The sequence below is a fragment of the Melanerpes formicivorus genome, unplaced genomic scaffold, assembly GCF_026170545.1.
Source record: "Melanerpes formicivorus ecotype bairdi unplaced genomic scaffold, bMelFor1.0.p_v2 SCAF_2, whole genome shotgun sequence".
NCBI classification, from domain to species: domain Eukaryota; kingdom Metazoa; phylum Chordata; class Aves; order Piciformes; family Picidae; genus Melanerpes; species Melanerpes formicivorus.
This window is the reverse complement of record NW_027142354.1, coordinates 15,045,931-15,060,377: the sequence shown is the minus strand read 5'-3', so window position 1 is coordinate 15,060,377 and position 14,447 is coordinate 15,045,931. Positions and strand designations below refer to the sequence as shown.

The following is a 14,447-nucleotide window of genomic DNA, read 5'->3' as shown; positions in this document are numbered from 1 at the left end:
TTCTTCCTAACATCCAACCTAAATCTCCCCTGGCACAGCCTGAGACTGTGTCCTCTTGTTCTGGTACTGGCTGCCTGGGAGAAGAGACCAACATCAGCCGGTCTACAACCTCCCTTCAGGTAGTTGTACAGAGTAATAAGGTCACCCCTGAGTCTTCTCTTCTCCAGGCTAAGCAACCCCAGCTCCCTCAGTCTCTCCTCAGAGGGCTTGTGTTCCAAACCCCTCACCAACTTCATTGCCCTTCTTTGGACACACTCCAGCAAGTCAACATCCTTCCTAAACTGAGGGGCCCAGAACTGGACACAGTACTCAAGGTGTGGCCTAACCAGTGCAGTGTACAGGGGCAGAATGACCTCCCTGCTCCTGCTGGCCACACTGTTCCTGATGCAGGTCAAGATCCCATTGGCCCTCTTGGCTGCCTGGGCACACTGCAGGCTCATGTTCAGCCTACCATCAACCAGTACCCCCAGGTCCCTCTCTACCTGGCTGCTCTCCAGCCACACTGACCCCAGCCTGTAGCTCTGCATGGGGTTACTGTGGCCAATGTGCAGAACCTGGCATTTGGATGTGTGGACATAGGTCTTGGCTCTTTTCAGTGATGGCCAGTGATAGGACAAGTGGCAACAGATACAAACTAGAACACAGGAAGTTTATCTTGAATTTAAAGAGAAACTGGAACAGGCTGCCCAGAGAGGATCTGGGGTCTCCCTCTCTGGAGACTTCCAAGACACATTTGGACTAGTTTTTGTACAACCTAGGCACAACTGCATTAGCAGGGACATTAGACTAGATGGTTTTCAGAGGTCCCTTCTAACGCTTAGCAGTCTGTGATTCAGTGCCTAAGAAAAGATACTTTTATAAGGATGCCATATGTTTATAAAAGTGGGCTGAGTTTAGGGAAGGAAGTGCGTCACCTTCTTAGCATGAATGCTGGGCATATGTGCATATTCTGTGTTTTTCTTAGTAGATTTCCATTGCTTAGAAAACAAAACAATGGTGACAATGAGATGTCCTGGCACTTTCAAAATAAAATCTAAACATTTTTTTTTTTTGTAATGTAAAACATAGGGTAAAAAGCTGTCTTTAATTTTCATCATTCGTTTATCTTCATCTATAAAAATATGTTCTTGACTTCAAAACATTCTACAGAAATATATACAACTCTCATAAGATATTTTTAATCTACAGTGTTTGTATAGCCAAACTACTATCCAAGGCATAACTTTTCTTTTTAATTCCTTTAAGACTTTCTCTGCACAAATTAGTTTGTTTTTACTGCAAAACAGAGATGTTGAGGGCCATTAAGCTAGCAGAGACATGCACTAACACAAACTGTGGAGTTTCCCCTTATTATATTGAAATTTTCTTTAATTTCTTGTGTGACCTACCTAGCAGTTCTCTAGAAGAGGGTAATGGCACCCTTCTTCCCAGTGATGGCCTGATAATACGTTTTTTGAAGATTGTGAGGTGTATAAATGCCTCACGTGGTAATAAGGTTATCAGGTTGTTCCAAGTTGATAATGGCAAGACAGCAGGTGAGAAAAGAGGAATGAAGTGGATATGGAGACTCAGTTTTGGGGGGTGTAATAAAGAAGGACCCTCATGCCATAACCCATCAGCTAGACTATACTAAAGCCCTGTCAACTTGTACTTCCTGATGCTCAAGGAGCTCCTCAAGGAGTAAAGTAGGAGGAAGCCCCATGGTCAGAGTGAGACACCTCAAACAACACTGAAACAGGATGCCGGAGCTTTCTGTATGTCAAACAGAAGTCAGATGAGTATGTCTTCAACAAGTAATGTCAGTGTGCTAAAAGTAGTCAGTTAAGTATGTTTGAGGTGGAAGCAAACATAACCTTGACGGTATCAGCTGTAGTCTTGAGACCAAGCTAAACATACAGAGGTTGGCTTGTCACCGAAAGTGGGAATGTGTTGATGAAACTGGCTGGTAAAAAGTGGAAGACATAGTAAATACAGAGTAGATTAGAAATAATGAAGTAAATATCTGAATGACCTCTAAGACTGGAATGGTAAAATGCAGTGAACTTGAAGAAGGAGAAAGGATAAGGTTGAGTGTTTTGCACTAATAGCAAGAATGCGTGTTGACATTTGGGAGTCACCCTCTGAAAATGAAAGAGAAAGGAGATGGACAGCTTTATTACCCATTGCTGGAAGATTGTGAGGCACTAATGTGATTCAGCTGAATCCTAGGTTATGTCAGTACAGGTATTTTTTGTTGAGTTAGGGAAGAATTACTATTATTGAACAGGGTGCTGGAGTGACATCTTTGGGAATAGTATTTCTATGCAACACTCATCTTTAAGAAAGATAAATTTAACAAAATAGGTGATGATGAAAGACTTCTAGACTGGTAGCCTTATCTAAGCAATAATTTGAACACAGTTTATTTAATCAACTAAGAGGTGGGCTTGTGGGGGAAATGCAGTACTCTATGTGAGAAGGGGGTTGGGACCAGAGGCCAGCTCTTGGTTCTGCAAGAGACCTTCTGTTTTGACTCATCATCTGTCATTGATTCCACAATAGTCCCAGGACTTGGATCTGGCCTGTTACTGAAGTAGTTGGACCACAGTAATACTAAGTAAAGAGAATACAGCTATGCTGGGAACAGAGAAAACAAAATAGTTTGCTTTTCATAGAGAGCAAAGTTATTACCAGATCAAGCAAATATGAAGCCCCCAGATGTATATCTAGATCTAGAATTAGGAAGTACAGGCATAAGTCATGTACTGCTCTTCTATGTTTTACAAAAGTGACCTATGGAACTTGCTTATGGAAAACTTAATTGAGCTCAGTAGAATTCAGAGAAGGATTTCACCCTTGTTGTGATGAGGAGCGCCTATGCAGTGCTAATGTTGTCAACCTGTGAAGTTCGAGAAGAGATCCAAGTTGGTGTTTTCAAGTAACGGAGTTAACTATAACTGGGCTTTGTAGATGAAATAGAATTTTGTTCCAAATCATTCCAAGGCTGCTAGGTTCTGAAGTTTCATTGGTGATGATACAGGATAGTGACCACAGTGAAATGGAAGTCCATTTAAAAATGGACTAATGCACCTAAAGGTGGCAATTCCTGTGTTACTTTTCAAATTGTTGCTTCATTTTCACGGACATAAATATTGATTCAGGGCTTTTGTGGGTTACTAATGACTTCTATTATAATGTTCATGTGTTTCTTTTCTATTGAATATGTCATCTGCAGTGCAACTTGGCTGTGTTTTCATGCTTGGCACTTCAATGTGACCCTGAAATTTTATCAGAATGTTTGAATAAATGCCCTGCTTTTTGGCTGAATTTGTTCACCAACTGTTGCTGCAGTCAATGGAGTGTTGAGCCTTTCTGATAATAAAGTGATTGTTCAGGCATCTAACTACACATAAACCAGCCCGGCTCTGTGTATTGAAACTTTGGGATATCATTTGCATCTGAAGAGACTTGCTTTGTCTGAGGTCAGTTACTAAAACCCAACTAATTCTCTCCACAGGATAGTATAAAAAAATGTGGAAACAAAAAAACAGTAAGGACGTGAGCCCCAGAGTTTATAGTTGTATACGTGATGCTGTTAAACTGCACCGAGAGCCACTCTTTTAACAGCAGGTTTTCATGACTACAGATTTCTGCTGTGGTTTGGGGAGTTTCTTGTTTTGCCACAGTGCCTTGAACAAGGATGTTAGGAATCCTAGCAAGATTAACAAAAAAGAAAAAAGGGACGGGGGGGGGGGGGGGTGGATGGCACGGGCGGGGAAAAAAAAAAAGAGGGGAGACACCCTGGAGCTACCTTCAGGCAAGCAAACCCCTTTCGTTCAGCAGCTTTCCTGTGGAAGCAGCGTGGCGACTGAGGAATGCAGGGTCAGACAAGAGCCCAGTCACGGCATATTCCCTGGCGGCTGCCCGGCATCATGGCAGGCCGGCCCTCCTAATCGTTTCAGGCAGCCCGTGGAAAACCACCCTCTGGTTAAGTCTGCATCATGCTGTTCCACCAATGGAAAAAACTGAACAGGAGGAGGGTGTGTGGCCTGCAGACAAAAATACATCCAGCCGACTCGAGCAGGATCTGTTTTTAGTTCCTAACGGCTGGGCGTTTTGAAGTGTTAGGCACAGTTTCCTGGCGTGCCCAGGGCAGGGAGAGTGCCCGTGTCTCCGTCTCTGAGTCCCTGCGGCAGAGGTGGGGTGGCTGGGAGGCTGAAGCCAGTGCCCTGGGGAAGGTAAGTGGGAATGGGGAACGGGGACTTGAGTTAGGGAGGGAGATGCTGGGAGAGAGGAGTCAGTCCCCTGCTTGCTGACTGCCGGCCAGACCTGGAGAACGTAAAGAAAAGTAAGGAAAGACTTGGGAAGCCTCTGAAAGCGGAGGGCAGAGCGGGCAGCTGCAGTGCCTGGACCTACAGCCCCCGTGCTGCTCTCACCAGCTGCGCCCGAGATGAATGGGGTCTCCTCCAGAAAACGGTTCTCGGTGGTCATCTGTCAAACTCAGTTGCATGAATTGTTAAATAAACCACCACTGGGATCATTTTGCAGCTCTGCTAAGATGGGGCTGGATGTTTTGGGCTTTTTTTTGGGGGGGGGCAAAGGATGAGAAGGTGTGTTTGAGGGTGCTAGAGTTGCCACAGCATTAAAAGTGACTCTTCTGACACAATATGATTAATAGTCCCCCTGAATATTTTTTTTTATTCTGTATTTTCTCACTAATAATTAAAATGACTTGCAATAAGTAGTGTACCCATTAAGCAAGGGTTGCATGTCTGTGAACTGTTAAAGTTTCAGTGAGCACTAGTACTACCTGCTGAACTTCGATGATTTGGAAAACCAGAGTTTCTGGCATGTGGCAGGGGCAGGTCCTGCACAAATTTTGATCTTGCTATGGTTTTGTAGTTTTATGTAGTTTTGATGTTTGGTGGGTTTTTTAAATACATAACTGTAGACAAATTATGAAAAAACTGTGTTCCGTTGCACAGAAAAAAATATAGATGATGGAAATGCCCAAGAAATGGAGAAGTGACTTTTCCTCCCCCACAGTTTTTAAGAGGGGGGTGATTAATTGCTTGTGCAATGCAACCAAAGTTTGCTACTTTGTTTATACTTGTTCCTGATGCGGTCAGCAAGTTAAATTTGTGCACTGGTGACTTCATTCTGAAAGTTGTGTGTTTCTTTCCCTTTAGGGTGGATGATTTGGTAACATTATACAATGTATAGCAAATCACTTGTTAGGGACAAGGCATGGAAGTTTTCTTTATCTGAGCACCTTTAACAGGAGAGGTTATCCACGTACGGTGGAGGAGAGAACTCTCTGAATAGGGTGCTGTGAAGCTACAAAGCGAGTGTTTTAGTGGGTAGCCTTATCGTTAGTGTACTTTGAATGTGTGAGTAACATGCTGGTGATGCAGAGGTAGAGGAAAGGAATCCCTAAGCTGTGTTACTGCTGTAGAGCTCTTGGCATGCAAAAGTCAAGATCTGTTTTTAATTTTCCAAGGGACTGTGTCTCAAAGGTACTTCTGGTGTCTAACTCCCAGATGCTCTATCCTCTTCAGGAAGTCCCAGGGCCAAAGGTGGAAAAGCATTTACTTTGGCATCAGCACCCTCAGGTGTTTATGAATGTGTGAACTGAGCAATAGAAAAGAATATGCCAAGTGCGGTGTGGTTTCCCCCTCTTGCTTGTGGAGTGGGCTTTGTAATAGGTGGCAGGCAAAGAGACCTGCAGCTGTCCCAGCCCCTGTCACTCAGCCTGAAGCATAATGTCCTACTGGTTGCTATTGAAGTTTTTCACTGGGGCCAAGGGTTAAGAGTCGGTCATAGACTTAAAGGCGTTACACCAAAAAGGGTCTTTGAGGACAGAATAGGTTAATGCTCCTGCCTGAGATTGTTGCCATTTGCTTCTCATTTTTTTAGGGTCTGTTGGGATATGGTGTTGTAAGCAGTGTCTTAGTGTAAAAATAACCTTTCTCCTACCCTCTCCACAGCTGGTGTTTTGACACCTAGTGTTTGGTGGGATACATGTGAGAGAATATCCCCATGGCTACATGCTGACTGTGATTGTATTTGATAGACATGTAGATGTGGTGCTTAGGGACATGGTTTAGTGGTGACCTAGCAGTGCTGAGTTAATAGTTGGACATGATGATCTTAAAGGTCTCTTCCAACCCAAACAGTTCTGTGATTCTATGATAGCATGAGCTGGTTGCTGCTGAAGCAGACAAGAGAGAAGGACAGATGTTCCTGGTGGGGATTTGGGAATACCAATTTGACCAGAAAGACCCAGTCTCACCTTGTGTAGTTGTCATGAACTGAGCCACAGACCTCCTCAGGAGTTTGTCTAATCCTAGGCAAGAAATTTGCAGATGCGAGCTCAGCCTCTGAAGTGTTGTTACTCCACAGCACAGGACAGGCATCGCGTCTGGAGCTGAGGTTCCCTGTTCAGAACATTTTGTCTCCTTTCATGTGCACCATACTCCCTGCTTGAGGCCCCAGGCCTTGAAATCCCTTGAAAGCACCGTCTTAATCTGCATCAGGACCTGCCAGTGTGCTTACAACAAGAGTAGGTGGAGAAGAAAAGACCTTTCAGATCACTGAGTTAATTTCCCCTTCAAGGGCAGGAAACAGACCCTTTGACATATCAACTCTAACTACTGCAACTACTGCATTAAGCCAAGATGTGAGCTGGCATTTCTGTTTTTTCTTTAACAAACTTAATGGCTTTTATTTAAATGGATGTGCACTTTAGCCATTGTGTATAAATTCAATAACATTTACAAATGGTTAAATTTGTTTTTCTTGCCAAAGAAAAATAAGTCCCTAGAGATTTTATTGTAACAGCACTGGTGTAATATGATAAGGATCTTCAGGCTTGACTTTACCTTCTATACTGCACTAACTCAAAAGCTTTAAAGCATAATTTAATTAAGCTGCCAACGTTGGAGTCAGAAGAATGGGTTGAGTTAAAGAAGGAGCCATGTTCTAGGTATGGGATGTATAATTCTGATGCGGGATATCTGTAATGCAGTGTGGAGATTAAGAGAGGGAACCAGAAAAGGAGACTGTGATTGTGGCCTTCTTGCTTTAACTGTGAAATTAGAAATCTGTGTGCAATGTAGCATGAAAAGACATGTCTGGGATCATAATGACTACATATGTTTAATGAGAAAAACTATTGGTTTTAATTTGATCTGTGAGCTACCAAACAGTTTCTTATACAACTCCAAAGAGGTTCCTGAGCAAGTGAAGAATTCAGGCTTCAAATTGGATTTTTAAGGCCATATAGTCTTTAAAAAAAAAAAAAAAAAAAAGAAAGAAAAACATACTTGTGGTGTTTTGGTTATTCATTCCTTGAATACAGTGGTATATAATGCAAAATATCCTGCCAAGAATACCAGGGTATAATTATTATGGTATATTTTTATAATAGGAATGTGATTGAGATTGCAGGAATAAGAAATCTGCTTCTGATTTGTGGAAGCATGTGACCAAAATGTGTAGTTCTAAAAAATCCAGTAAATTGTTTCCAGTAAGAAACTCCATGTTTAATCCAGCTACAGTGTTGTGCTCTCCTGCCTCCCTCATTAATTTCCCATATCCATCCATACACAGCTGTGCAGGAAGGAGAGGGTAGGATTGCATTCTAGCATTCTGTACTACTTTCATATTAAAACCCAAAATAGATTAAAAGTTAATTAAAATTTCAAACCTGTAGTCCTGTGCCCCTAGGAGAATTCCCAAAGCACGTTGGTTGATGGCAAAACTTATGAACGTGTCAGTATCTGAAAGATGGTTCTGTACAATTTCTAAGATTTCACAAGCCATTTAAAGTGGACAGTGTTTTAACCATAGGAATTGCATGGTCTATTGAAAAAACCCAACACCTTTTCCTGATACAAAAAGCCACTAACATAGTTGCTGTGTATCAAAGCCTGTGACATTTCTAATTAGATCTGCCACAAAATTAAACCCTGTTGGTTATTTAACATAAATGAAGGGGCTTTCTGTTTCCTTTTTTATTGCTCTGAAATACTTTAGGATTCCCCATTATCCCAGCTCCACTAATCCTGATGACAGTCTCCCGTGGTGCACTTATGAACCATGCACTCAGAGCAGCTGCCTGTGTAAAGACCCTGGCCACTGCCTATTCTCCTCCCCATGCCTCCCCACTGCACTGTGCAGTCTGGAGGTGGCTGATGCTGTCCCACTTTGCAGCTAGGAGTCCTTACCTGCCTTTGTGAAAACAGGGGTTTCATTTCCAGACAGAACAGAAAGCATACATGACTCTCTCTTCTTGCTTTATTACTAGTGGCTGATGGCATATATTCTGCCCTTTTATTTGTAGCACCACAAATTGAGTTGAAGCTCTGTCTTTCTTTGGCAAACATTTATACTCATGTGGATAGCTATGAGGGACTGTGTCTGATGGCAGGCACTTCTGAGTTGTTCCTGTGCCCTCCTGAAAAGTACCACACTGATGCAAGTAACGTTCCTCCTGTTGAATAAAGTTGGAAGAGGTCATGACACATGGTGGCTGCTTAATCTGCAAGTAGGAATAAAATACTTGGTTATCTTATTTCTTTCTTGAGTAATTTTCTGACATTACCTCAAGGAAAGGCCTTCTTAAAAAGCTTTAAACTGTGTCCTGATGTATCACTGTGAAGAACCAAAAAGTTGTAGGCTCTTAGGGTTGAGGCAGCTAGAAGTAGCTCCTAGCTCTTTTCTAGCTCTTAATCTAGTTCTTCTTTTTAAAGCCTTTTTCTTGTGAAAGTGCATAGAGAATTATCATTCCTGGTAACCTGAAAACTCTCAATAAGTTTCTGCATTTCTTACTAAATCCTCACTGGATGCTAATTTGATGCTATCCTCATCTGGACTAATCCATGTTGTTTCTTTTTTGCCCCCCCCATCCCCCCCCTTTTTTCTTTTTTTTTTAATTTCCCCCACCTTTGCACTGATGCCATGTTTAGTGAAGTGAAATTTACTTTCCCTGTACCTCATCATAAGATTTTCAGGGAAGCTTCAGCAAGAATCAAATGGTTCAGAGGTCACTTACTATACATCTACTAGGAAGGTTCATTGTCGCTAGCCATCCAGAGGAATAAAGGCATCAAAGTATTTCAGAGAAAGAGCTTGGTGTGTGTGTTTGTGTCTCATGAAGTCAACTTATTGAATCAAGCTAAAGCTTAACATGTCTGGAATACTGACATTAGCTCATCTCTTACAACATCTGCTGAACCTCCCTAGGAAGCTGCTGCCACAATCTTTTTGCCTTTTCATAACTGATCTATGGCCATTGACCAATGCTGACTGTAGTTGTGGAACATTCATTCTATGTACAGCTTTCTGCTCACCTCATGTCAGTTTAGAGCTTGCCCTTTTCTGACCTGTAGTTTTTAAAGAGTCTCACCTTGGTTAGTGTGATTGTACAGTAAGAAGATGGTGGGCAGTAGCAAAATCACATTTGGTGTGTGCTCCTGCTATAGCTGAGGCCAGCACAAGCAAACTCCTGGCCAAGCTATCAGCCCATGGCTTGGATGGGAGCACACTGCATTGGGGTAGGAACTGGCTGGAGGGCCGAGCCCAGAGAGTGGTGGTGAATGGTGCCACATCCAGCTGGCAACCAGTCACTAGTGGTGTGCCCCAGGGATCAGTGCTGGGCCCTGTGCTCTTTAATGTCTTTGTTGATGATCTGGATGAGGGCATTGAGTCCATCATCAGTAAATTTGCAGATGACACCAAGCTGGAGGCAGGAGTTGATCTGCTGGAGGGTAGAGAGGCCCTGCAGAGGGACCTCGACAGGCTGGACAGATGGACAGAATCCAGCGGCATGAGATTTAACACATCCAAGTGCCGGGTTCTGCACATTGGCCACAACAACCCCATGCAGAGCTCCAGGCTGGGGTCAGAGTGGCTGGAGAGCAGCCAGGCAGAGAGGGACCTGGGGGTGCTGGTTGATGGTAAGATGAACATGAACTTGCAGTGTGCCCAGGTGGCCAGGAGGGCCAATGGCATCCTGGCCTGCATCAAGAACAGTGTGGCCAGCAGGAGCAGGGAGGTCATTCTGCCCCTTGTACGCTGCACTGGTTAGGCCACACCTTGAGTACTGTGTCCAGTTCTGGGCTCCTCAGTTTAGGAAGGATGTTGACTTGCTGGAGCGTGTCCAGAGAAGGGCAACAAAGTTGGTGAGGTGTTTGGAACACAAGCCCTATGAGGAGAGACTGAGGGAGCTGGGGCTGCTTAGCCTGGAGAGGAGGAGACTCAGGGGTGACCCTATTGCTCTCTACAACTAACTGAAGGGAGGTTGTAGACAGGTGGATGATGGTCTCTTCTCCCAGGCAACCAGTACCAGAACAAGAGGACACAGTCTCAGGCTGCGCCAGGGGAGGTTTAGGTTGGATGTTAGGAAGAAGTTCTATACAGAGAGAGTGATTGCCCATTGGAATGGGCTGCTCGAGGAGATGGTGGAGTCACCATCATTGGAGGTGTTCAGGAGGAGACTTGATGGGGTGCTGGTGCCATGGTTTACTTGATTAGGTGGGTTGAATTGGTTGATGGGTTGGATGTGATGATCTTGAGGGTCTCTTCCAACCTGGTTTATTCTATTCTATCCTATTCTAACTTGTCTGCCTTGAGTCAGATCTCTCGCTAATTCATAATACAGTAATTTCTTGTGGCATCTTAAGAAACAAACCTACTACTGGGATATTATTGTTTCATTTTTGTTTTTCTTGTAATATGGTTAGTGAGTCAGGCTTTATAAACCTTTACCTTGACAGATGAAGACTGAAGTGGAAAGCACTTGTGCAGTTGCAGAGCACTACTTGTAACTGTGCTCACCATAATCTTTAGAAAGGCATTTATAAAACAATGTAGCTGCTGAATAGAGGTGGCAGACTATCCTCTGGAACATCTCCTGAGCTCGTGTGTTTGCTTTTCAGAGCCAAAAAAGTCTAGAGTAACTTTATGTAGAGAAATCCCAAGGTAGAGAAACATGATTTTAGCTCTGGGGTTATGATTTGTGTTAATTACTGGGTGTGGTGGGGATGGTGAGGCTCCTGGATTAGTATGTTTGCATAGCTGTGTTTTTTGAATGTGTCAAGGGAAACCAGGGTGAAGATTAAAATGTTCTTTTTTTAGGGAATGTGGGTATAATTGTAAGAAAATAAACTCTTAATCTTCAGGCACAGCAAACTGCTTTCTAAATATGCTGATTATAATTGCAGAAAATATTAATAGAAACTGGGTTTCCTCACAAGAAGTATTCATTCCTGTGCATAGGAAGAAAGAAAAAACACATTGTCTTTATGGTTGTAGGCTGCTGTGAGAAATATAGGGGAAGCTGAACTCTGCCACCTACACTGTAATTTTCAGTGCTTCCACAGTTCAAATAGTATAAAACATGTGTTTAGAGTGAGTGCAGCCAGAGCTTGTCCAGGACTGTCCCCCCCTGCCCCAGTGTCATCCTGTCTTTGGGCACACGCTGACTTGCTCTGTTCCCACCCACACTGTAATCAGCAGAAGGAAAATCACTCCACACTGGTGTGATGCAAGAGGAATTCATGGCAGCCGATTTTCAGGGCAGCAGTCTGTGTGCAGCCTTGCAGATGCACCAGTTGGTTATCGAGGTGCGCACAAATGTTTAGCCTACTTGCAGCTTTCTGGGCGCCTGGGATGCTGAGAAAAATCCCTCGGGGCCATTTCTATGGGATTTATTGACTGTTGTGTTGTACTGCCCACTGATTCCTGGACAAACTGAGACACTGTTTTGTAGATACTATACCCTGAGATTAATTTATTCATTCACCCATTATGTGACCTGTATATTGGATCAGACCTGTACAATGGACCCTGTAGCAGCAGCTCGAGCCTTGATGAATTGAATGTGTATCTTCTGAAGTTCATGACAGCAGCTTGCTTACTACCCACTCTGTTAAAAGGATTACCTAACCATTGCACAATCACTATGGAGACCAGATGGTCTTTTTGCCTGTTTCTTTAGACAAATTGTGTTCACTGTTCCCTTAAGAATAGACATAAGCCCTTCAAAGCCCCCTTGTTGAATGTACTTTCTGCTCCCAGATGAAGAATTCTGAATGTAAACTTGTTGCTTGTTGTTGTCTGTGCCTCCTGGATCAAGCAAGGCAGTTTTTCCTGAGGACTCACAATTTGTTCAGTGGCTTGGAGCTTAGGAATTCTGTGTGTTGTCTTCTGTTTACCTTAAATCAAAAGTCTTTTGTTCAATCTGTGTTGCATGTGACATTTTAAAAACTGTTTACGCTTAGCAGCATAGGCAAATCAAACCTGTGAGGCAAAAGTGTTCTAAATAGCAACTTCCCAAATTGTTTTAGGGAATAAGCAAGTTAAATAGATTGTATTTTTATGTTTGTTTTTTTTTTTTTTTAATTGGAGTTTAAGATGAAATTTGTGTGCCTTATCTGTCTTATCAAATATCTTTGTGATAAAAGGATCCAAAAGGATATGTTTCATCTAAGCCATTTATTTGCTAAGCTTTTTGTTCTAGGCTTACTGTTGAGACCCTTTGTAATTCAGTTTTGTAGCATTTACCTTTGTTTTTATAAGGTTAGCAGAATACCTACATTACATATCCTCAAGGTTCTTACATAGTAAATAGCCTCAAAACAAGTCAAAAAAGAGCAAAACTCTGCCTGTCCAAATCAAGTAGGTATACAGTTGAAAATTATGAACAGTAACCAATGAATTTATGCCAAAAGAATTGTTTCTAGCTAAAATGCATGTCCCCAAACTGAGCCTATGATCTTTTACAGCTTCTTTTCTGCTGAGTGTTTCAATGCCTGCACTATTGGTGTGTTCTGTGAGAGTCAGCTTCTGTCCTTTTGTTTTGAGTTGCAGCCTTTTTGTGTCACAGAAGAGCTGATACACTCGGATGGTCAAGAAGAGCCTGGATCTTGTTACCCTTGGGTGTATGCAGTCCTCGGTGCTATTTTTTTCTTGTTTTACTGGCAAATTGACTTGAAATCAGACCAGGCTTAAATGAAGGAAGTTGAAGTTGCTGGATGGTTGGTGAATTGCACAGTGATCTTTCACTGAAAGGGTCATAGATGGAATCCAGGCATGGGGAAGGATAAACAGATGCTGTGGGACATAGATCAATTTGGCCCACATTGTAATGGATCACTGCACAGTTCTGCCATCTGTAACTGGTCTTCCGAAAAGAAAGCTGGAAGAGGCTCAAAGTTTGCTCCAACTTGTCAGTGAAAGGGGATAATGACAGAATTAGAAAATAAAACACTTAACCAAACAGTGACTTAATTGTAGTAATTCAATGTCAGTTGTTAAAGTACATTTATAAAATGGTAGATCTGAAGTGAAGGAATGACCTTAACCAAACCTCTCTTCTCCATTTGTAACTTCTGTCTGTTTTTAATTAATTTTGCATAATGTCTGGAGTAAAAGCTAAGCTTTATTTGACTGAAAGCCCTTTTTTGTCTTTTTGGTGTTTTCTAGGAAGGCTGAGTGCAGCGCTATTCTGGTTTTATAAAGCGTAGCGGCTGGCCACTGAGACAATGCAGAGCATGCTGACTGCTAACCCTGCCCGTGTTTAAGAGTGATCCTACAGGTTTGTTCTTTGGTTTACACTATGCTTTTAATCCAGTAGTTCTAGAAAAGGGCTAGAAAGAGGGATGCTGAAATATATACAAACTCTAGAAGATTGTGTTTTCACAATGGTTTATGTTGATAAAATTTTAATGAGGCTGCAGTGTATTCTCCTGAGTGATAGTCTGAAATCCAACGTGCAAAGGAGCTTAATGACAATGGAGAAAACATTTTGGTAGTGTTTCTGTAAATTACAAACAGTGAAGATTCACTCCAAGTAACAAAAAGAACACATCAATCTCTTTTACTTTGGGGTACACTTTATGTTATGTCCAAAATCTTCAGTTGTCTCACTGGGGCAATTTGGCTGCTCCAGGGTGTGCTGTTCACTGTGAGTTGAGTAAAAAGCTGAAGTGACTTTTACTGAGTGAACTATCAAACTTTGCCATGCTGAATGAACAGAATGCAGCTTTGTGCTGTGATGGAAGATGTGGCTATGCACTGCCCAAGTTATTTTTTGGGGTGTTTTTGCTTGGGTTTTCTTTTTTTTCCTCTTCTCTCCTGGATTGACTCCATTTAAACACAAAATTGAGGTTTGCTTAACAGTTTATTAAGGCAACACTTGGTTGCACAGAAACCAGTCAAGCTGAAACTGTAGTGGGCTTGTCTCCTGGCAGAAGAGATTTCTCAGAAAGTACAGTTCACTTTACATCTAAGTTATGATTATCTTGCTGTCTCCCTTTCATTATGCCATTGTTCATGTGAGCCAGAGATTTTGTAAGCTTTAAGAAAAGGATGTTGCCAGGGGTGTGGGTGGAGAAAGGTGTTGACATGTTTTCAATGGAGCCAGATTCCAGCTTTATAACAGAGGGGTAATGAACCATACAGAG

At 42.5% G+C, this 14,447-nt stretch overlaps 1 protein-coding gene across 3 annotated transcripts in view; it reads left to right on the top strand.

The window, feature by feature from the left end:
* Window positions 1-13,489: 13,489 nt before the first annotated feature.
* The window catches only part of TIAM2 (TIAM Rac1 associated GEF 2), a 98,479-nt gene continuing 97,521 nt past the window's right edge, over window positions 13,490-14,447 (top strand). For all 3 annotated transcript variants that reach the window (XM_068151450.1, XM_068151443.1, XM_068151436.1), the window contains exon 1: window positions 13,490-13,579. The gene's annotated coding sequence lies outside the window, so the exon portion shown is untranslated. The remainder of the gene's footprint in view (window positions 13,580-14,447) is intronic.